Source organism: Eublepharis macularius, chromosome 10, assembly GCF_028583425.1.
Source record: "Eublepharis macularius isolate TG4126 chromosome 10, MPM_Emac_v1.0, whole genome shotgun sequence".
NCBI lineage: Eukaryota > Metazoa > Chordata > Lepidosauria > Squamata > Eublepharidae > Eublepharis > Eublepharis macularius.
Window position 1 is genome coordinate 80,414,310 of NC_072799.1, and position 24,965 is coordinate 80,439,274.

The 24,965-nt window shown below is 42.3% G+C and overlaps 1 pseudogene; it reads left to right on the forward strand.

The window, feature by feature from the left end:
• Positions 1-5,874: 5,874 nt before the first annotated feature.
• On the forward strand, positions 5,875-7,783 carry LOC129336947 (rab-3A-interacting protein-like; annotated as a pseudogene).
• The last annotated feature ends 17,182 nt before the right edge of the window (positions 7,784-24,965 follow it).

Here is a 24,965-nt window from a genome sequence, read left to right on the forward strand (position 1 = left end):
GAGAAGGGCACACCTGTTGTTCTGAAGGTGTAAAAGGCTGTTTCATTTTGAGTATCAGATTCTGATCCTGTAATTGTATGACATCCTCGTCTAACATGCAGTAGAGTTAAGGCTGGCTTCATGAAAAGTTTCACTGTGTGGTTTTGAAGTGGCAAAGGGAGAAAAAAATGGATTGTGTTAAAATAAAACCAGAAAAAGTCTTTTAACAAGGAAGTTCTATTTACGAAAAGGCATGTCATTTCTATGGCAACTATTTTTTAGAGTTGGGTAGAGTGGTTTAGTTAAACTTATTCACAGTTTGTACCCTACTTCCCCAAGAAACCCCAAAAGTCTTAAACCAGTTAGTTATGCAGTGTACCACTTGCCTGGACAGTGACAAGTTCCAGGTTAACCTGTGTGTCTTTTTTTTTCCTTTGAACAAGAGCAAACACAAGCGAGTTACAGCATTTTTGTAATATTTTTTTAATTTACAAATAAGATCTTATGTGGAAACAAAAAGAAACCCCTCTAGGGCAGCAAAACCCCAGAGAAAGATCTTTTTCAGACATTCTAAGCGGGTAGCATGAATGTGGGATCGGAGTAATAAGGTCCGCTGACCCAAACTACTTGCATTCGTTGGAATGGGTGCACAAAGTCTTTTGGTGTTCATATATTTGCATCTACAGATCTTTCCATGTGAACAGGTGCTCCTTTATGCTTTCCAGTCACAATGAGAAAACCCTATATGTGTGCATGTGTATGTATATGGGATGCATACAATGCTCCAGGATATGCTCATAGGGCAGCGTGGACTTTGATGACCCTCTATATGTTTTTTTTTTTTTTACCTGCATGGAATGTCTGAAAGGGGCTATAGATGCAGAGGAGTTAGCCGTGTTAGTCTGTGGTAGCAAAATCAAAAAGAGTCCAGTAGCACCTTTAAGACTAACCAATTTTATTGTAGCATAAGCTTTCGAGAATCAAGTTCTCTTTGTCAGATGCCTGATACCTGATGCCTGATCAGGCATCTGACGAAGAGAATGTGATTCTCGAAAGCTTATGCTACAATAAAATTGGTTAGTCTTAAAGGTGCTACTGGACTCTTTTTGAAAGGGGCTACTGAGATTTTTTCATTCTAAAATTCTTTCCCTTCCACCTATTCAGTTTCTTATTTGGGAATCTACTACAGGCTCAAATTTCTTACAGGGTCAACAAGAGCTTTGTGGAGCTCTTTTCCTCTTCCCTTCTTAAGCCAAGGAAATAGCAGTGGCACCCCTCAATGCCACCACCTGATCTACATCCATTAGGAGCCAGCTCCACTTATTACCCTGATCACCTGTTCTAGAAGCCAATGGTCACTGCATTTGCATTGGAGTGATGCTCTGCCTATGGGTTACTACTCTAAACATTCCTTCCTTCATGAGTTCTCCATGAAGCACACGCAGACATGCAGCAACTTTTTAGAATGGCTTGCATAAAAGAACGGAGAGCCCAAATGGGCTTGGAAAGCTTCCACCAGGGAGGAACAAGACCTCCTGCCTTTCTCCCAAGTTTTTTTCTCACTGTACAAAAACAGTGGGGGGGGCAGTTTTCCCATTTCTGCTGCCTCATTTGCACATAATACCTCCATGTGGAGCAGATGAAATGGGAAACTCTCCCCAGCCACTCTTTTTGCACAGGGGAAAAATGATTGGGAGAAAGGCAGGAACTCGCCTTCCCTCTGGTAGCAGCTTTCCGAGCCCAGTTGGGCTTTCCTTTTTTTTTATGAAAGCCATTCCCAAAGCTGGTATGTGTCTGTGCAAGTCTGGGTTGACTGCTTGGAGAACTTGTTAATGAAGTAATACTTAGAGTTACCCCATGACACACTTCCTCCCCAGATTCCTCTATCCCATTCCACATCTGATTTAGCTCTGTATAGCCAAAAGGTATAGCTGACTGGTATCAATGTTATGTTGGCCATCCACCCAGGGGTCATTTCGTAGAAAAAGAGCTGGAGGAGCATACCTCATTAGCATAACTCATTTGCATATGCCATGCCCCTTGCCATCACCGGAAGTGTATCATTGGCATAACTAATTTGCATATTCCACACCCCCTGACATCACTATCCTGGCTGTTTTGGACCCAATCCTGGCCATTCAGGGCCAAAATTGGGCACAAAATGGCAAAAAGGGGCCCCAAATGGCCAAAAAGGGCCCCCAAATGGTCAGGATCGGGCCGCTGCTGAGTGGGAGAGTGATCCACCACCCATCAGAGGCTTGATCCGGACCATTTTGGCCCCAATCCAGGCTGAAATGGGCCCAAAATGGCCGAGAGTCAGGTGGGCAGGGCCACCTGATATGTGACCTCTTTGGGGAACTACCAAAACTGCGTTCCTGTGCATTCCCCCTCGAAGCCCTGCATCCACCCCATATCCAAGCAAAGTAGATTCTGCAGCTGAGAGACTTTCCTGTAGAGAGCAATGGAGATTTTGTGTGTAAACATTTCTCCCTGTATAAAGAAATATGCAACCAATGGTCCAAATCTATCATTTCCTTGTCTAAGAAAAACTCGCTCGATGCCTACAGATATATTTGTTGATACAAACTTTATGCCCATGTTTAGAGTACAAGCCAACATGAAATAAGTCGCTGACTGGAAACAAGATCTGATCCAGCATGCCATGTGAATGAGCGGTTTGAGCACTGCTCTTTTCTCAAGAAACAGATTTTTCCCCTCTCACATGACCGAGAGCATGCTATGGGAAAACTATGTGAAATATTTCTCTTGGAAAGTTTAAAATAGTCTGTGTGAAATGCAGTATTTATTGAACTGAATATGCTAAAGAAACAAGAATTTCTGTTTAACCCAAAATGAGTTTGAAGGAGCATGGATGTTCTTTCAGGTGGTGTGCAACGTACTTAAAACAGAGCCAAGTTACAAGTGACGCCTGACACAGGTTGGACACTTGTCAGCTTCCCTCAAGTTTTGATGGGAAATGTAGGTGTTCTTCTCTTGCAGCTTGGCTCTCCATTTAATTGAAGTTTACAGAGCGGCAGTCTATGGGAAGGAGAACATGCAGTCAGGAGGGGAGTGCAGGCGTTGGGCTCTCGCCAGGTGCCCCCCTTCCCCTCCGCTGTGTGTGTGTGTGGGGGGGGGGTTCTGTAAACTTCAATTAAATGAAGAGCCAAGCTGTAAGACCAGGACGCCTACCAGGATGCCTACATCAAACTTGAGGTAAGCTGACAAGCGTCCAACCTGTGTCAGGTGTCACTTGTAGCTTGGCTCAGAGAGAGCTGATAAATGCCTTTTTAGAGCAAACAGTAGCAATTAACATTGAGAAGAAATTCTTTGACACTCTAATGCAACTGTACTCAACATATGCAATCAAAATTGCGGGGGGGGAATAACTAGGTAAATAGGTTGGCATTAATGGTGCACGCACAAGCCTAATAATGCCTACCCATTAATAAGCAACATTTCCTTTTCCATAGTTGATTAACAGTTTCCTTGTATGGGGTTGGCCGAGTAAAAAAACAGAACTAGCTGGAGGAACAGTATTAACACAGCAGAGCGTAACCGCATGTCATAGACAGATGGAGGATAGGTTTATCAATGGCTATGAGCCATAATGGCAAAACAAGACCCTCATGTCCAGATACAGTGTACTTCTGAATATCAGAGGCTCAGAAGGGGGCAACAGTGGGGGAAGCCTTCATGCCGTACTTGTGTCTTTCTTAGGACTAAAGTCGATGAGATGGGCACCCCAGGGTTTGCTCTGGGGGACATGCTTCTATTTTGAAAAGCAAATAGTGAGGACCTCCTTTAAATTGCATGGCAGGGGCCCAATCCTGGTCAGGACACAGGGGGAGGAGATGGTCCTGTCTTCTTTCAATGTCAAGCTTCTGATCCAAAATGGCACCAGGGGGAGTTTGGGCAAATAACACTCCCAGTGCTATTTCAGGTTGGAAAAATGGTACAAGGGAGAAAGTAGGATTTCCCCATCCCTTCTCCACACCACGGCGATCCGGATGAGACTCCGTCCCCTGCAATATAATTAAAAGGAGCTCCCATTGGGAAATTCACTTTTTGAAATGACAGTGCACGCCCAGGGTTAACCTCGGGATACTTCTTGTCTTGCATACTTTGGTCTTTGGAGTCATCTGGTTGGCCACTATGAAAAAAGGGATGCTGGATTTTATGGCTCTTTGCTCTTCCAGCTCATTTTATCTCCCTGTATTTATAAAGATGAATAGCTGTATATGCAAGAGGGCTATAAACAGGCATGATTTTCATGTACTTGCAACAGTGTATGCAGCACACTACATATTCATCGGCAGAACTGCATTTTCCAGTGGGTTCTTTGGAATCGTGTGGGTTGGGGCTTCTTTGCCCAAGTCCCTGCCTTTAAAAATTCTCAGCATGTCAACAGCTAACTTAAAAAGCCCCAAAACCAATCAGCTAAAAATATAATGGTGCGATACTTAACCAGAAGGCCAGTATACGTCGACCACCTTCTAGCATTTAAATCAGAGCTGACAGCAGATGCAAATAAAAATTTACACAAACCAGACAAAATATAACTAAGAAAGGCTAGGATATAGTGTTAAATGTAACAATCGGTTCTTCCTCAAGATTGCCTGGCGAGATCTGAAGGGAACAAAGTTTAATCGCTTGGGAGCAAAACTTGGCTCCTTGCCAAGTAATCTCTGAACTTTCGTCAGATAGCAGCATTGTTTTTAATATGCCAGATAGGGTTGTTTTTAATGTTATGTATTAGAGTCCAGATCTGTTTTATCTAGTACAACATATTTTGCTCGTTTCTGTGTTTTCTATCTTTTTTCTCTGATCATGGACTGTAATAAACTAGTAACATAAAAATAACACTTAAATAGCTTTCCTGGTGAAGTACACGCACAGAGAGATGACAGGCCTTATGTGAGAGATGCCCCATTGTTCAGCTCTCCTGATCTAAGGCACTTTCTGAGAGTTAAAAACATTTTCCATGAAGTAATAGAAATATTAGGAACACAAACACGGACCCATGGCTTCCAACTGAACTACATGATTCTTGATGCCACAATGAGAATTCCTGTGCAGATCAATGTTCATTCCATGCGTTTCTCTTGCTCCCAACACCCTTATTTTTTAAAAAAAACAACAACAACTAAAAGTTCATCCTGACCCTCCCACACACTTAATTTTAATACATAACTACCTTAATTTCCCTTTCTTTAAAAAGATAGCTGTCGGGTTTTTTAAAAAAAGCTTTTTCCTCGTCGTGTAATTACTAGAAAAGCAACACTCCTACTAAGTGGCTGAATGAATGCTGAATGTGCTTAAAAATCCACATAAAGGTTAACCCGGCATTGTTGTGCCTGATTCTTTTCAAGCAGTGTTCCAGCATGTTAAAGTTATCAGCAGGGTGACACAGCATGCTTAAGACTGGTTGATGTGGAATTTACTGTATTTACTAAAACTTCCCTTGACTGCTTTATTTCCAGGACATCACTGAGACAACACCATTCCGGTGGCAATAGTAAATTCACCTATCTAGAGTACACTGTTATGTGAAAGAGGTTGGCTACTTAAAATTTGGCTGTGGGGAGAGTAGAACAAAATAAAGGCATTTCCCACAACCAGACAGGATCCAAAAAAATATATGTAGTTCCACTGAGATCGCCAAAGGCTGTAGCATGACTTTGGATCACTAGGTTTATTGCTCTCTTCTCTGTCAATCACCATTCAGAACCTCTGAGGCTCAAGGAATTCTTTCGGACTAGGCTGTTCATCAAATAGGCACTTTCCATTAGCATTTTTAAACTGGGTGATCTAAGGAAGGCGGAGCGGTGCCGGCAGACGTTGTTGTCGCCACGGTTGCCTCCTCCGGCAGGGAGCGGATTTGTTAGGCTGGGCAGGTTACCGTATGATGAACGTTTTATTATGGCCAATGACACTTTGGAAGGTTTTCATGAAGTGAATCTAGCTTCACCCACTACTCCAGATCTTCTGGGAGTGTATGAATCAAAGGCTTGTGAACAGACTACCTCACCCACAGTTATTTACCGGCTTCATCCCTCAGCTATATGCTCAGCTCCTATTCAGCCTAGTGCTCTGAACGTTTCTGACCTTCCTACACAACCTGTTTATTCATTTCCCAGGCACCTGAATTGTGCAGAAAAATCAGCTATCAGCATCAATGTCACAGAAACCATACCTTGTTCTACCTCCGCACCTCTTGGTGGGTCATCCAAACATGATCATTCCAAAAAGGAAAGCAGTAATGCAGAGAGAGAATTTTTGTGGGGAGCAGCAATAACAGGGTTGTTGTGGGTTTTCCGGGCTGTATTGCCGTGGTCTTGGCATTGTAGTTCCTGACGTTTCGCCAGCAGCTGTGGCTGGCATCTTCAGAGGTGTAGCACCAAAAGACAGAGATCTCTCAGTCAGGAACTACAATGCCAAGACCACGGCAATACAGCCCAGAAAACCCACAACAACCATCATTCTCCGGCCGTGAAAGCCTTCGACAATACAGCAATAACAGGTTTTTCTGAAGGGAGTGAAGAAATTCTGGGGCACAGCACAGATAGTCTTTCTCGCCTGCGGAGCCCATCTGTATTGGAAGTGAGAGAGAAGGGTTATGAAAGATTGAAGGAGGAACTTGCTAAAGCTCAAAGGGAACTGAAGTTAAAAGATGAAGAATGTGAAGGACTTTCTAAAGTGCGTGACCAACTTGGACAGGAACTGGAAGAGCTTGTTTGAGGAAGCGCATAAAATGGTGAGAGAAGCAAACATAAAGCAGGCCACAGCAGAGAAACAGCTGAAAGAAGCACAAGGAAAAATCTATGTCCTTCAAGCCGAAGTAGCAGCACTGAAGACATTAGTGCTGTCCGCATCGCCACCCTCCCCAACAAAGTCACTTCAGTCTGGTGGAAAGACTCCTTTCAAAAACGGCCATACAAGGAACAAGAGTACAAGCAGTGCCATGGGCATCAATAACCAGGATCTCACCATGATGCAGCCAATTGTGAAAGACTGCAAAGAGGCTGATTTAGCTTTGTATAGTGAATTCAGATCCTGGAAGGATGATCCCACTATGGACAGGACATGCCCTTTCCTAGATAAAATCTACCAGGAAGATATCTTTCCGTGTTTGACCTTCTCAAAAAGTGAGCTGGCATCTGCTGTCCTGGAGGCTGCGGAGAACAATACGTTAAGCATTGAACCAGTTGGCCTGAAACCCGTTCGATTTGTGAAAGCGTCTGCAGTTGAATGTGGAGGACCAAAGAAATGTGCTCTTAGTGGACAAAGTAAAACATGCAAGCACAGAATCAAGTTGGGAGACTCGAGCAACTATTACTATGAGCAGAACCACAAGTGACAAAAGGCACAGGTTGGACACTTGTCAGCTTCCCTCAAGTTTTGATGGGAAATGTAGGCATCCTGATCTTGCAGCTTGGCTCTCCGACTGCTGTCCAATGGACTTTTCAACTGTCACTTGTCCAACATTCCGCCAAGCTGCCTACATTTCCCATCAAAACTTGAGGGAAGCTGGCAAGTGCCCAATCTGTGCCTTTTGTCACTTGTGGTTCTGCTCTCCGTATCCCCTTTTTGTAGATACAGGATTACATCTGTTTGTAACTTCTTTACATACATTCGTTATATTCAGCAGGGGCTTGTGAAACAGCAAGATGTGGATCAGATGTTTTGGGAGGTTATGCAGCTGAGGAAAGAGATGTCACTAGCAAAACTGGGATACTTCAAAGAGGAGCTGTAACTTGGAGGCATGCTTGAATTTCCATAAATGTACATATATTTAAAACAGCTGAAATCCTTGTCACCTGAAACTTATTTGGAAGTAAAATCAAAAAGAGTCCAGTAGCACCTTTAAGACTAATTTTATTGTAGCATAAGCATCTGACGAAGAGAACTTGATTCTCGAAAGCTTATGCTACAATAAAATTAGTTAGTCTTAAAGGTGCTACTGGACTCTTTTTGATTTTGCTACCACAGACTAACACGGCTAACTCCTCTGCTTATTTGGAAGTGGGTCCAAGGCTTCTTCTTTTGTGAAAATTGCACTCTGTACTATTGTAGTTCAATGTAATGATCTTATGTAAGGATGAGCCATGAAATTCCATTGAAAGCAAAGGCAAGAGGATTTTCAGATGTAGTATTGATTGTAATTTGCTGTTGAGAAATGCAGATTAAATAAATGCTATTCAAGATTTGTGCTCTGTTCTGGAGAGTTTATAATGTAGGATTTCAGTTTAATAAATGAACGCTCAAAAAAAAAACTGGGTGATCTAATTCAGGGAGGCTCCCATTGGACTCAAGGATCAATGGGGGAACATGGAATTTGAAGATCGTAAATAAACACGCTGTGTGCAGGTCTTAGCCTGTTACAACACAGGGAATTCCAAAGTGAAACTGTTGAAAAGTTTGGGTAACTTTAAGGAATATATACAACCGCATGCGAACTCCCAAAGAAATCTTTAAATTAAAGAGTATTTGCCATTTCTCCTGCAGCTTCCTGTAAAAAGTCCAGGGATCTGTGTGTGTTCTTTACATACGGAAAGTTTCTTCTATAGTTTTCAATGTCTTTTTTAATATTGCAAGGGATTTCTTTATTACAATCTGAGATCTAAGTTAGAAAAGCTTTTGCTTTTCATTCACTGTTACAATGAAATCTAATTTGAACAAGTAGCTCCATGAAAACTTCTAATTTGCTTTACAAATTGTGAAATTTACAAATAAGCAAAAAAAAAATAGTTGCATTGTTCTTAGTTCATTTGGATATGTACTATGCTTGCTTAGTTAACTAACTGAATGTTCAGAAACAATGCAACCCACTCCTGTGATTAATCCCCGAACTGGGGATGGTTTCTTGTGAGTCCTTTTTATTTTTTTTTTTTTTGAAAAATTTTTTATTGGGTTAGAACATTTTTATTTTTACATTACAATCAATTTTCCCCTAATTTTTCGTTTCTAACCCCCTCCCTTTCCCCCCCTTTTGTTGACTTCCAACAGCTTTCCCACCCTCTGTCCCTTTTCCCTTACTTCTATTAAATTCCTCTGTCTAAAACAGATATACATTCTCCATTATATTAAGCAGTGCATCATTAACTCCTTTAATTATTATACACCCAAACTATACGTCTTTAGATAAACAATTTATCCCATTTTCCAGTTTTGAATAATTCTATATAAACCTATATATCATAAACCATAAAAATTTCCCACATTTAAATCAAACAATTTGATTTGTTCTCTATATATTACTCATTTCAACTTTTTATGGTAATTCTATATAACTCCTCAGATACTCAATCAATTTAACTCTTCTATACATTCAGTTTGGTGCATATAAATCTTGTCAAAGAAAGAAAATATTGTTAGTTAGTCAATCCTCATATTTAAACCTTATCATTAATTATTCTCTATCAGTTGACCTATACATATCTATATATATCTCAATCAATTAATCTAACTGCTTATAAATTCACATTTCTCTTCCTCCCCCGGTAAAGTCACCCCTCTCTTTTATACTTTTATTATATTTCAGTAGTTCTCAAACTGCCACAGTTTTCCTCCCACCTCCCATTTCTTCTCCAGGTATTGTTTCAGCTTCTCCCAGTCTGTGTTGAACTGCCCTGAGTCCAGATCTCTCAGTTTTCTTGTCATCTTGTCCATTTCAGCCATATACAGCAATTTGTAGATCCAATCTTCAATAGTTGGTACTTCTTGTACTTTCCATTTCTGCGCATACAAAAGTCTAGCTGCTGCAGTCATATAAAAAATCAACGTCCTATGATGGGCTGGAATTCCCTCCATTCCCAAGTTTAGCAGCAGGAGTTCTGGGTTCTTATTTATTTGAAACTGTAAAATTTCACTCATTTCTCTTATTATTTCCCCCCAGAACTGCCTAGCTACCTCACACGACCACCACATATGATAGAGGGAGCCCTCATGTTTCTTACATTTCCAGCATTTATTAGAAGTATTCAAATTCCCTAGCGCAATCTTCTTTGGTGTCATGTACCAACGATAGATCATTTTGAAAATGTTCTCTTTAATATTAATACATGTCGTTGTCTTCATTGTAGTTTTCCACAAGTATTCCCATGCCTCCATTGTTATTTCTTTATTGAAATTTATAGCCCATTTCACCATCTGTGTTTTAACTATCTCATCCTTTGTGAGTCCTTTTTAACTGTGGTTCTAAGTAGCTTAGAGCTCCTATGTACTACCTGTTGCTTTCAGTATGACCCTACTGGGTATTTCTAATGTCAGTTCTAGCATTGCTTATGTTCTGTTTCAGCATTTCTTCAACTTTGTATTGGATTTTCCCCTAATATTATATCTTTGTATATTTGCATTCATTTACCCTATGGCATTGTTTATTGAAATGTTCTTGATATTGACTGTGCTAATCTCACTCTATGTAATCCGCCTTGAGTCTCAATGAGAAGGGTGGACTATAAGAGCCATAAATAAATAAATACATAAATACTAAGGATATGTGGTGCCCACAGAACCGCCAAGCCAAGCACAGCACACCAGTCATTTTGGCCTGCTTTCTTGGAACAGCAAAATCTAAGACCGGAGACAGGTCACAATGCAAGGATATCGGTCTGTATTCAGCGTAGAGGTTCACAATTTTGGTGCTGGATACATCTTTTAAATCAGCCCTTCTCTCTTTTTTGCAAAATGAAATAAGTAAGTATTACACTGCATTAGTGTACGCAGAGTGATTTATATAGTTAAAGCTCACATATAATGCAAGGGTGTTGGATTGTCTGTACAGAATAGCATTTAATAAACCACAGTATTTTAACGCTGGGATCCAAAAAGATTAATCTTCCAAACCACAATTCTTATAACGCCTTGAGAAAAATTGCAATATAAAATAAGAATGTCAGTTATTTTGATGTTCTGCTTGAGTTGATTACTTGTATATATGTTTCCTTTAAGTTTGACTGAAATTAATAGTTCTTCCTTGTATGTAAGAAAGTGTGCACAAGCAACAACAACATCAACATTCAATTTATATACCGCCTTTCAGGACAACTTAACACCCACTCAGAGTGGTTTACAAAGTACATCATTATTATCCCTACAACAATCACCCTGTGAAGTGTGTGGGACTGAGAGAGCTCTGAAAGAGCTGTGAGAGACCCAAGGTCACCCAGCTGGCTTCAAGTGGAGGAGTGGGGAATCAAACCTGGTTCTCCAGAGTAGAGTACTGCCGCCTCAAGTACTTATTAGATGATCCAGAATATTCTCAGGATGTCCATATTAGAGATGAGCACAAACAGAAAAAAAATGAACATATGTTCCATTGCCATCCATGAACAGGGACTCATGAACAACCACGAATATGGCCCTGTTCACAAACATGTTCGTGGTTGGCTGTTCATGGGGGCCAGCAGGCTCTCCTCCAGCCATCATCCAAGTCAAGATCCCTACTGCACCACTCCCAGAAACCTGACCTGAGCAGGCAGCAGGAAAGGTACCAATAATAAATAATAGCTTGGCCCATAGCCTGGCAGCAGCCCTGGAACTTGAAGGGGTAGATCCCTATCCCACCACACACAAAGAAAATTCAAGCTCCAATGCACTCTCTCTATCAAAATGCCAACAGCAGCTGTCTCTCTTTCTTCAAAGTCAGAGCTGGGAGCCCCCCTCCCCCCTGCTCTTTGTTTCCCTGTAACAATTTTGTAGCTCCACACTTGGAAGGAAGACCTGCCTATCAAGCTAAATTGGGCTTAGGTTGGGGTTTCCAGGGCAACAGCAGGAGTTCAGACAGAGTTCAGACAATCCCTGCCTGAGTTGCCATGGGACTTGATTGCAGGTGCTAAAGTGTCTGGCTTGATGAACAGCAACGAACAAGGCTTTCTTTTTTTTTTTAATATTTTATTTTTTATTAACTACATTAACTAACAATACAAAGGGAAGAAAGGGAACAAGAGGAGGAAGGAAAAAAACCACAACAACTACAACATGCAACAGCTATGCTACACAAAATGTTTTCCCTTCATACTGCCATTATTCAAAAGTTAAAGCTTTATGTTATATTGATGGAGAGGTTGACCTTACTAAATGCAAATTACAATTTAAATTCAAATTAAATTTTTCTTCCCCTCCTGGGTCCCGGACGCAATTCTCTCTGAGCAGCTGCAGCCGCAGTGCTCATTTCCTCCCCCCCCCCAGACTTCTCCTTTTCGTCTTGCTTGGTGCACTGAAATTCCGGATTTTTATCCTCAAAATCCCTTAGTTGATCTTCTGATAATAACTTGAAAGCTTGATCTTTGTGACTGAACCAGATTCCTTCCGGAAATAACCATTTGTACTTTATTCCACGTTCTCTCAGAAGAGCTGCGAACTTTTTATACTTAAAACGTCTTTTCCGAACTAGAAATGGGACGTATTTCAATATCTTAACTTTATTACCCAAAAAGTCCAAATCCGCATTGTATGAATTATATAGGATAGTGTCCCGGATCCTCTTAGATGAAAAATCAATGATGATCTCGCGAGGCAACTGACGCTTCATTGCATATTTTGAAGTAGCCCGACGGACTTCCAAAATGGCGCTTTTTACTTCTTCTTTAGTTGCCCTCGCGGGTGTCGCCAATAGTTCCGAGACCAGACCCCGTAAATCCTCATTTTCCTCCTCTTTCACATTCTGGAGGCGCAAAATTGTCTGTGTTCGTTCCACTTGTAGCCCGATCAGCTGATTCTCCACCAGTTTAAGCTCTTTATTCGTAGCCTTCACGAGTGACGCACTTTCCCGAGCAGACTTCTCTGCCCCCCCGCTGCTTCCTTAATGGTTTTCACTTCGCTCTCAATTAAGCCCACCCTTTGATCTGTTTCATTCAGCTTGTCAACAAAGGGTTTTATAGCTTCACCAACCACCCTCCGCACTACCTCCTCCAACGACTCTCCCTTTAGGGCAGCCGAAACTGACTTGCCCAGGGCAGGACTTTGTTTTTTTGTTGCCATTTTAGGGGGGGGGGAACCGCCAGCCGGATTCTGAAACTCAGCAAAGGGGAATAACGAGCCTTCTTAGCTTCAGATCCCACCACTCCTTCACGTACGCTTGTAGTAACAGAAGGGATTCGCTTACTTGCAGGCTCTCGCCTAATTCTGCTCTTTGCCGTTTTCCATGGCCCGGCAGCACTCGAGGCGCCGCGCACGTCCGCCGGCCTCCGTAGGGACAAACGGGCAATTAACCCCCCACATTGATTCCGGAGGGCTCTTCCCGCAGCGTCCCGGACCCAGCCTCCCTCACTGGGAGTTTTGGGGGCTAATCTTCGCAGATCAGCCGCCCGGACAGGGTGCTCGGGCGCTTCCTCTTGAGCCCGCGAAGAGGAGCGTCCGACATGGCTGAGAAAATGAAACCGAATCCAGCAACGAACAAGGCTTTCAATGACCACCTGTTCATTTAGAATGGGGCCTCATGAACAGCTTGTTCGCGAACAGCAGATTGGGCTGTTTGTGGCTTTTTTTTTGTTTGTTTTGCTGTTCGGGCCCATCTCTAGTTCCTATCTGTATTTACAGCACAGTCCTAAAAAGAGTTACACTCTTCTGTGTCCATTGACTTCACTGGGCTTAGAAGGGTATAACTCTGTTTAAGATTGCACTGCCAGTATACTTTCTGTTACCTGAGCCTACCACCCACAGAAGCAGTAAAAAGAAGGATGTGTTCCCTGTTTTCATACAGGGAAGGCAGATGGTTTCTGATTCATCAGCTTCTCTGTATTTGTAGTGGTGTACATTTCCTAAGGAATGTAAATACATACTGTATAGCTTTCAAAGCACTACTTAGAATCTTATTTAAATTTAGCCTTGAGTAATGCTAAGTAACTAAGATGAATTTCAGGTTGTTGCAAGCATGCAGGACCACCCTGCAAATTCCTACAGTCTTTTCATGTCCAGATGGGAAAAGATCTGAAAGCCAAGTAAAGCCAAAGCAAAGATCTGAAAGCCAGTTTGGTGTAGTGGTTAAGAGTTCTGGGACTCTAATCTGGAGAACCAGGTTTGATTCTCCACTCTTCCACTTGCAGCCAGCTGGGGGACCTTGGGTCAGTCACAGCTCTCTCAGAGCTCTCTCAGCCCCACTCACCTCACAGGGTGATTGTTGTGGAGATAATGACATTCTTTGTAAACTGCTCTGAGTGGTCATTAAGACTCAAAACACACGAGACGAAATACCTAGATTCAACTCGTGTTCTCTTACCTAAAGGTTTGTCGGGAACTGTAGGCATCCTTGCAGCTTAAAGTTTAGCATTTACAGAGCAGCAGAGAGGGAAGTGCGGGGGTCCTTGCAGCTTAAAGTCTCCCGGTGCAGCGAGGCGTCACTCTGCAGGGCCAGGCCGGGTGAGGGGAAGGGGAAATGCTGTGATGCACCTTGAGAGTGGGAGGAAAGGCACTTCCCTCCCTGCTGCTCTGTAAATGCTAAACTTTAAGCTGCAAGGACGCCTGCACTGTAAATGCTAAACTTTAAGCTGCAAGGACACCTGCACGTCTCTCCCTGCTGTTCTGTAAATGCTAAACTTTAAGCTGCAAGGATGCCTACAGTTCCCGACAAACCTTTAGGTAAGAGAACACGAGTTGAATCTAGGTATTTCATCTCGTGTGTTTTGACTCTAAGTTGTCCTGAAGGGCGGTATATAAATCAAATGGTATTATTATGTTATTAAGTATGTATTTACTATGATAAATAATTTCAAAAGTGAAGATGTATTAGTCTGTTGTAGCAAAATATAACACCAATCAAGTGTCACTAGTATTTATCATGTCAGCTTCCCTTGCAGGTTCAGAGGTTTGCCCATTATATGGGCTGTTTCCACACATCTTACCTGCCTGTGGAACATCACACGAAAGACCCAGAAGACGCTGTCTTCTCGCGCGAAATCGTGCCAGGAAGACGCTGTTATCCGGGAGTTTTGCACGAAATCTTTACATTGAGAGGTTTTTGTTACAGTGTTTTCCCGAACACTCTAGTAAACTTTCTTTGAGTATCCCCTTACTCGTATCAGTTTCTGGAAGGCTGGTACCCTCTTGCCAGCACCCAAACCTCTTCTCTTGAAACACCAGTACTCGTCTTGAGTTTTTAACTGACTCTTAAGGTCTCCAAAGGCAATTTCTAACCACAGCAGACCAGGAATCTCTTCAGTTTCCAGAGCTCTCCCTGTTTGACTGGGTAGGGAAATTCTTCTCTCATTAAAAGATCTATCCCCTTTCTTTGGCCCAAATGGGAGTTTGCACCTACTTCCTAAAATTCCTTGCCAAATTTCCCCAGTTCTCCTGTCTGTGTTAAAATGCTTTCTGTCAGGGCTGAATCTCAAATCTGTCAGTACTCAACCCGTCTCAGCTAGGGCTGGAATCAGAGTCCCTTCTCCCCAGCATCCAGTTCAGAAGTTTCTGTGAAACATTAACCCTTCACAGTCCTTCAGCTGTTTGTACAGCACTTCTAAGTTTTTAAAAAGTGCCATCTGTCACACATGTGCATGTCAACAGCAGTTCTCCCAGTAGGCCACTGTCCGGTAGGACCTCAGGAGGCAACCAGGAGCAAGGTAAGCAGACTCAATAGTGCTGGCAATACCATAGGGGCCATTTGTTTGGACCCAGCCAACAGTAGAGGTGATGGATGTAGGCTTGCCTGTTGCTTCCCCTAAGCCAGTTACTGGCCAGGTCCAAGCCAAGTGCTTACAGGGCCAGCTTAACTTAATTTGTTCCTGAGCCATGTGAATGTCCCTATTGTATTCTGCATGTTGTATATGTGGTGAAGGCATTTAGGGAAATATATTTATTAAAATATTTGTACCCTGCCTTTCTCTTATGGTTCAAGGCAGCTTCCACCTCCAAAATTTAAAACAGTACAAAATACATTAAGACCCTATTTTATTTATTTATTTATTTTATCATATTTATATTCTGCCCTCCCCGCAAGCAGGCTCAGGGCGGTTAACAGCGTTAACTTGCCGCTTAAGCAGTCCTTGCCCCTTACAAACTTCTAAAGATAGCGCACCCCTCCTCAGGGATCCCATTCCAGGAGGGAGAAGACACTACAGAGAAGGAACAGGCTCTAGTGGACACCAAGCGAGCCACCATTGGCAGGTGAACAAGTAGACACCAAAAGACTGTAGATGATGCAGGGTGACATACGGAGTTGAATCTGACTAGCTTTTCTCCTGGTGAAAAAGGAAGAAGGGGTTATGTTAGCAAGGCCGGTGCCAGAGTTTCTGGCACCTGAGGCCAGGGGCAGTTTCAAGGCTGTTGCCGCCCCCATGCACGCACGCATGCATGCATGCATGCGCGCACACCCAGACTGTTCAGTTGCCCCACACCACCCTGGCCACCTGCTGCGCCTGGCCCACAGCTGTGTGCTAGCAGCAGTGGCAGCAGCACAGGGCAACTTAGAGCCAGACCAAACGAGTTGAGGGTCGCACAAGTTTTCTTGGAGGGATGGAACACAATAATGACAGAAGAAAGCAAAGGGGAAGGGAGAGGAGAAAGCGGGAAGGACCTAGAGAAACAGCTGCACCTCAGGGTGTGTGTTTTGAATGAGCTGCTGAAGATGCAAATCCTTCTTCCAGGCACAAGCCCCCCTCCCCACCCCTGACATGAGGGCATCCTGGGAGAGAGAGCAGCAGCTGCCCACCCTGGAATGGTCTTTGGGTGCCCTCGTGTCCAGCAGGCTTGTGCCTGGAAGAAGGATTTGCGTCTTCAGCAGCTCATTCAAAACACGCACCCTGAGGTGCAGCTGTTTCTCTAGGTCCTTCCCGCTTTCTCCTTTCCCTTCTCCTTTGCTTTCTTCTGTCATTATTCCATCCCATCCCCACCCCCAGTCCCCCAAAACAAACGTATCATTTTTCCTCCACTCCTTTCCACTTTGTGAGGTGACAGGGAGGAGATAGGGGGGAATGCTTGGCGTGCGTGCGTCCTCCCAGTCCTCCTGCTCAGTTGCTCTGCGGTGCATGCACCCGTGCCCCCTCTGGCGTCTCCGCACTGGAGGCGATTGCTGGACCTGCCTCCATTGATGCACCAGCCCTGCATGTTAGGGGACACAGATCCGCATGTAGAAAAGCAATGTAAGACCGCAGTTACGGACTGGAAAAGAATTGGGTGTGATTGAGTGAAAAGGCTGACTGGACTCAACCCATGTAGTGCAACCACAAAGTTAAAATATTACTGACAGAAATGCATCAGATCCAATCCATACAGTTCAATAGTGCAGTGTTATACAATGTGCCACCCACCAAACTAAATGCAGCTCCCCAGCTATTTATGGAAACGCACCGGATCTTCGGACTGCCCTGCAATGGAAGATAGAATTGTAAGTATATGACAGGCCACAATACATGACCGCTGGTGGTCAGTGGGTCAGTTGTAAATGGTGCTACAAGGACATCAGTTCAGCTGCAAGAACATTTAAAATAATTCTTTGCATGCCTCATGCCATGCAATCTGGTCAGTCCACTTGAGAAAAGGAAGAAGATTTCAATATTTTCCAGCCATGTGAAGCTGTGACAAGCTGGATGAAGTTTTGGGTGAAAGCTATGTTATTATCAGGATGCTGGATTTTAGATTGATGTTTAGAGTATATTAAAAAGTCACTAATATCAAGCCTGTCAAAATTTATCATAATGAAGTATTACTCATTGGAACTGATTTAACATCAAAGAAAAGACGCCAGAACCTTCTTTTTGATATGATTCCAAGCCCCTGTACGGACTAAAAGTCTCTTCAGCAATGAGTGCATTTTTCTCATGTTTCCCTATTCATTGCAAAACCACTTTATTTTGCCTTATCTCATCGAGAATATATGAGGTATTCTCTTGATCTGTGCTTTACATGCACACCGTGTATGCTGTGAATATATAATCAATATATCTAGTACTTAACAAGGCCCTGTCTCTGAAGCCTGGAGCCAAGACAATATTTATACAAACCTGAGAAAAGCTCCAGATTTGCCCAAAAACCTGAAATCTAAAACACACAAACACACACATTGGGGTATTAACTTTCCCCCAAAAAATAATAGAAACAGCACCAGTACTTTTAAGAAATAAAAGTTCAGGTGTTCTGGCCATTGCTAGGCAATCACAACAATGTTGTCAGCCTTCAAGCTTTGGTTTCTGTCAGTCAAAGACAGATGAAGGGCAGGGCCCTTTCCAGACCTGTTTTGGATTTTGAAGGGGCTCATTGGGACAGATCCAGCTACAAGCACTGGCAGGACCAGCTGCTCACGTATTCAACATCAGACACTGCACAAAAGCCAGTGTGGTGTAGTGGTTATAATTTCAGACTAGGATCTAGGAGACCCTGATTTGAATCTCCTCACAGCTGCAGAAGCTGATGGGGTGACCTCGGTACAGTCACACATTCACAGTCTATGTTACCTTACAGGGTTGTTGTGAGGATAAAACAGAAGAAAAGAGAATGATGTAATTTGCGTTGAGTCCATATTGGGGATAAAGGTGAGGTATTAGTAAAGTAGATAAATAATAAATATAGCTAAAGATGCTGGTGAAGGTAAAAAGTAGGCTGGTTGTTGAGTGGGAAGGAGAGAAGGAAGCAGAGAAGGGGAAGATATGGGGTTGCCACAAGGGAAAGAGGAAATATTGAGAGAAGAGATGCTGGGGGAAACGAGTTATCTAACAGGCATTAGGGTAGATACTAGATGAGCCTCAAGTGAGAGGGCATTCCAGAGACAAGGCAACAATACTGAAAGGACCTTCCTCTGGAAGCTACATCTCACCACTGCAGGAAGGGATGCAGAAGAGTCGGTCTTGTGAGGAGGATCTTTACAGACAGGCCAGACGGTGTGGGAGAAGGCCGTCCTTGTATATGGTAGCTTAAAAGTTGTATGACTTTCTGCTCCCACTGAGGCTTTAAGTAGGGGTGTGCCAAACAAAACACTGGAGCTGAAAACATACATGGAAATAATTGTTTCCAATCATTACTGTGATCATTTGGAATGACAGTACAAATTCAAGATGCTTGCAATAACCAAAACCCTTCCCTGAAAAGAAAATCTAGTTTTTTTCCTACAAGTTCTGATGCTTACCAGAATTGCAACATGAACACATTTTTTTCTCTGTATTGATTTCCTGGAAATGGCATCTTTCCTTTCCAATTACACCCTTGCAAGGGAGAGGCAAAGAGTACTCCCAGTCATTCCAAACTGCAGAGAGGTGCCATTCTTCTTCACCACTTTCCTCTTCACCCCTCCTTGTGGGCTGCAGATTTTTTTCCCTAGTAACCAGAAATGCCTTGGCTTGCTCAGGTGTGCATAAAATTAAAATTTGCCTACTGCACAGGGCGCTCTTGCAGCCTGGAGTCCCTTGCTTGAACAGGTGGTAATTGAGAGCCAAGCTACAAGTGACACCTGACACAGGTTGGACACTTGTCAGCTTCCCTCAAGTTTTGATGGGAAATGTAGGCATCCTGGTCTTGCAGCTATAATGGAGAGCCAAGCTGTAAAACCAGGATGCCTACATTTCCCATCAAAACTTGAAGGAAACTGACAAGTGTCCAACCTGTGTACGGTGTCACTTGTGGCTTGGCTCTCAGTTTGCTGACCTGAGCTATGCTTTGCATTGGCTGAGCTATACTTTGCAGAAGGTTGATTCATTACAGAGAGCTGGTCACTTAGCAACCTCTGACGCTTGTAAATTACTTTCTTCTGCACTTCTGCACTCTGCAGTTGATCAGGTCTTTGCAAACTGTTTGCTTGTCTTAGATGATGGTACTCATCTTCTGTCCTCTCCCCTCCCTGTGGAATCTCCACTTCCTATTTATCTCCCTTTCAATCAGATAATTGCAAGGGAGGAGCAAAGAGCCTCTCAGCAGCAATTTTCTTTCTCTCCTTCCCCACTCCTTGTGGGCTGGGGAGGTTTTTTTCCCCGGTAAAAGTAATGTGTGGCTGTGCAGAGAGGGACCTACTTTGGGGGTCTGTAAAATCCAACCCTTTGTTCAACCTGCTAGAAATTGAGGAAGTATTTAAGTTAGAGGGAGGACTGTGTTCTGTGCAAAAATCTTTATAAACAGCTGCCCAGACCCTTGAATAGATATCCCATTAAAAAGAATGGTTCAGAAGGGAAAAAACATGCATTTTACTCCCAAACTAGTAATATCCTTCCCAGAAATAAGCAATAACAATGAAAACCTCTCCCCAAGTCCAGATTAGAAAATATCAAGAAAATCTCAGTGCACACCCGTAGTTTCAAGTTTGGCTTGTACTGTGAAAGCAGAGGGAGTGTTACACAGCTGAATTGCAATACAACTAGGTTAGGAGATGATGCCAGATTCATATTTACAGATTTCTTTTCCTTTGCAAATCACTTGATTTATGCTACTGAGAAGAAAATCAATTCACTTAAAATCCCTGTACAAAATACTTGCTTATTGCCATTTTAGCTTTTCAATTCATAACGAATCGAGATTTACATAAAATAGCAATGGGGAGCAACAATTAGTGAAAATGTCCCGGAGTCTTTTTCTCTGATAGTCATTAAAAATCCTATTAGCCAGGTAATGGTTCAAAGGTATTACATCTAGCTTGCAATATATGAAATTACTTTTATTGTAACTCGGAGCAGATACTAGTGGGAAATACGTTATGCACTGATTTCCATTACTTTTATATTGTTCTGTAGTTCAGATTTCCAAGCAGCGAGAAGTTTCAGGGAGAAGGTTTACAAGGTTTACTTTCCTTTGGATGAGGGAATACTGGAGACTTCTGCCTGGTTCATAAATGCATGAGAATGAAATGGCAAAAACCTGCAGTGGGATAATGAGGGTTGCCAAGCTCCAACCAGGGCCTGGAGTTCTCCCAGAATTCCTATTGCTCTCCAGACTACAGAAGCAAATTTCCCGGGAGAAAATGACAGCTTCAGAGGACAAACTCTACGGTATACCATAGCTTCTAGGGGAAATACCACCCAAAATGTCCTCCTTAGGGTTACCAGGTCCCTCTGTCCTCCCAGCAGGAGGTGGGGGACCCAGCACCTACCTGCTCTATTGTTTTTCACTTGCAATCTCTAGCCCTCAAGAGACCATTATTAGCCTCCAGTAATGCAAAACTAACTTGAATTATCAAATTATCAGCTATGTCAAATTACTTATGTTTTGTTTCAGCAATGTTTCATCTCTGTATTTGGAATTATGCTTGCATTTGGATTTCAGGAAGAAAAAGCACAAAGCACCATGATCAACTAACTATGCAGCAAAGTTAATTTCAATCTAGCAATATTCAGTAAAGGAAATCTTATATCACAATGTCTTCCGGGTGTTTTCCGTGATTCTCTCTCTTTACATTTGTGGTTTTTTGCTTTCAGATTTTTGCAATCCATACCCTATTGTATTGTTTATTGAATGTCCCGGCCATTGATTTATTGACTTACACAGTATAATCTGCCTTGAATCTTAGTAAGAAAGGCAGACTATGAATAACATAAAAATAAATACATAAAAAATAGGTTAGTTGACCAACAAGTATAATAATACATTTTGATGAGAACAGCTTTCCAAAGTATAGGCTGTAGGTACAAAAATGAATAAATTTGATTAGAGTGGAAGGATTCTTATGTTTTTGTTTTAACACTTAATTAAATTCCCCAAGCGTATATACATGTGGGTAAAATATGCGTTCCAGGCCCAATCAGAAGTGTAATCTTTTGCAAACACTAACCGTGCATTCCTATGGGGGATTGCTGAAAGTGCTTAGGAAGCTGACTAGAAGGTACAACAGCATATCCCGTACCTCTGCTATTGTAAACCCCACTTACGATGGCTGGTTTCTCCGGCACCACTGCACCCGGGTTCTTGGCACTCCACTGCGACACTAAGCATCGGCAGATCTGGGGCCCTGCAGCACCTTCAATTGCCAATCTCTACATGCAGAAAATGGAAACATTATACATCCTCAATGACCATATTAATCCATTCCATCAGGACATAGCCTTTTATGGGCATTTTATTGATGATATTTTTGGGGTACTGTTGAATTCTGAGAGATCTGGTCCTTTAGTAAATTGGCTTAACTCTATAGACCCCAACATCAGATTTACTAGTGACAGCAACCAGACACAGATCAGCTACCTGGATGTGGTGGTATATAAATGTTCAGAACATCACCTGGCAGTTCATCCATTCCGGAAACATACTGACCGTAATTCTTTTTTACACTATACATAATACAATCAAAATTCCTGAGAGGAATATTTCAGGTCCCCGCCAGTGTAACAAACACCCCAATCCAACTCAATGCAGGTCTGACAACTGTGGAGGTCAGATTATGGATTGTGGCACTGGTTAAAGCTAATTTTCTTTCCCAAAAGCCTTATCAGTTTACTGTTAACTGACTCTAATACTCCATCTTGGTCCAGAATGTTAGATAGGAAATTAGCCTCTTACGGTCTATCACAACAACAATTGCTTAGTATGGGCTACGGTCATGAAAAAAGACTCATTAAGCAGCGAATACTCGAGGTTGAGAGACAACATGACATAAACAGAATCAAAAAGTTTCATTGTGATTCAGATACCATTAACAGATTAACACCTATGCCTTATCTTTACAACTTGGCCAATCAGGAACTCAGGAGAGCCTTCACATTAATGCAATGGGATGCTTTGGCCTCCGCTGTAATTGAAGGCAGATACAAAAGAATTCCAATAGAAAAACGCCTGTGCCCTTGTGCTGATGGGAAAATAGAATCCTTAGAATAGTATTTTTTAGTGTAAAATGTACAATCAGATCAGAAAAGTCTATATAATGCCTTTACTTGTACTGACCCAGGAAGACAAAGAGCTCTTCTTCTCTCGAAAGTGCTGTCGGATAAAAAATCGGAGGTAACATACAAGGTTGCTAAATTCGGATGGTTGGCAATGAAGAGCAGGAGACATTATATTACTAACTAAAGGGAGTTCTCCTAATTTTGTATTTATGCTGGATTAGGTTTTACGTAGTATTGGGTTATAAAATAATTTTAATGTGTCATTTTACTATACTGTTTTAATATCCTGCTGTTTTACTTACCCATAAGTTTTACTATGTATTGTATCTTGCTTGCTGTTCTATGACCGTAATAATAAAATTTGATTTGATTTTTACGCTATATATCGCGCCATCCCAAACAATGTAAACAAAATATTCCCTACGGCCAGTTCCTCCAATTACGGAGGAACGCCACTTCCAGAATTGACTTTACTCATGAGAGTTCTAATTTAGCTAGAAATTTTGTGTCTAGAGGCTACCCACCTGAGATCGTGGAGAGAGCCGAGCACAGAGCAGCACGAGTGAACAGAAATGAACTACTTGTGGTTAGAGAGAGGCAAGCGGAACATCACATTCATTGGTCACTTGACTATATGTCACTGTCCCATAGAATTGCTTATATAATTAGACAACATTGGCACTTGGTGGCACATCTACCTGGATGTACAGATCCACCAAGAATCGGCTACAGATGTACCAGTAGCTTAAGAGATAAGAGAGACTTGTACATGTGGACATTAGAGTACCAGAGCCACATAGAGACCAGCCTATCGGACATCACAGCTGTGGTCACTGCAGTGTGTGCAATTTAGCAATCAGTCAGTACAGTAACTCTCAGGGAACTAAACAGATCACTTCTATTAAAAAAGTTCTCGACTTGTAGTACACCTGGAGTCATATACCTTATAGAATGCCCGTGTGGTAAGATTTATATAGGTAGCACTAATCAGGCTGTCAGAATCAGAATTCAGGAACATCAATCCAAGATCCGACATTGGGTAGAGGAGGCACCCCTCTTGTCTCATTTTTTACAATGTAACCATACAGAGAGAGACTGAGAGCGGGACCACAAGTGACGCCTGACACAGGTTGGACACTAGTCAGCTTCCCTCACGTTTTGATGGGAAATGTAGGCATCCTGGTCTTGCAGCTTGACTCTCTGACTGCTGTCCAATGGACTTTTCAACTGTCACTTGTCCAACATTCCGCCAAGCTGCCTACATTTCCCATCAAAACTTGAGGGAAGCTGGCAAGTGTCCAAGCTGTGTCAGGCGTCACTTGTGGTCCCGCTCTATGATACATAGTATTGGAGGTGGTGAGAGACAAGGAAGGTAGGATCCAACCATGATAGTTATTGAGGCGAGAGGCATGGTGGATCTTTTCACTGAAATCACTAGCACCTGGGGGGCGAAATCAGGAATGGGATCTTTCCTGCTTCATTTGAGATGGCTAGGAATCAGCGATGTTTGTTGTATATGATGCTCATGGGACTTTAATTTGCCCTTAAACATGGGGTCGGTAAGATACCTTTAAGCTGAAGGATATATTAAGGGTCAATTACTCCTCCATTTTGTGGAGAAAACATCTATTGGTCACTGTAGCAGTTTGTTTGATGATAGAAACAACCAGTTCATTTTGTGGGTAACACAAAGATGGTGAATAACAATGGTGGGAATTTAGATTGTACATTTATGTTATTTAATTTGTTGTAATGATTTTTTTGATGTTTGTAGCTCACTGCCCTTGAGGAAGCTGTTATTTGTGTGAAACAAACAAGCCAGGCTAGCTGTTTGTTGGGCAGGCAAGCCAAAACTGGGCGTTCCCTGCTGTAATGTGTGGGCTGAATCACATAAAGATCATGCCATTGGACTTATTTATAAATAAAAGAACTCAACCTTATCAATGAATGGGGAAATGATGGAACAGTGCAATAAGCAATTTTTGTTGCTATTAATATGGACTGCACCTTTATTTATTGTTGGATGAATTACAGTTGTATCAAATGTACTGCTATTCCTGAATGAACTGATATTTCAATCTTTGTATGTTACATTGTGGGATATTGTACTGATGATTCTAGCATGAGTTATTTACTTAGTGGCAGATAATGTTGTATTGATTGTATAAGGAAGGGTGATATCGTTCATAACATTTATTGAAGCACTTAGCACTTTAGATATTCATAAATACATCATTAAATCTTTTGTTTGAGAGA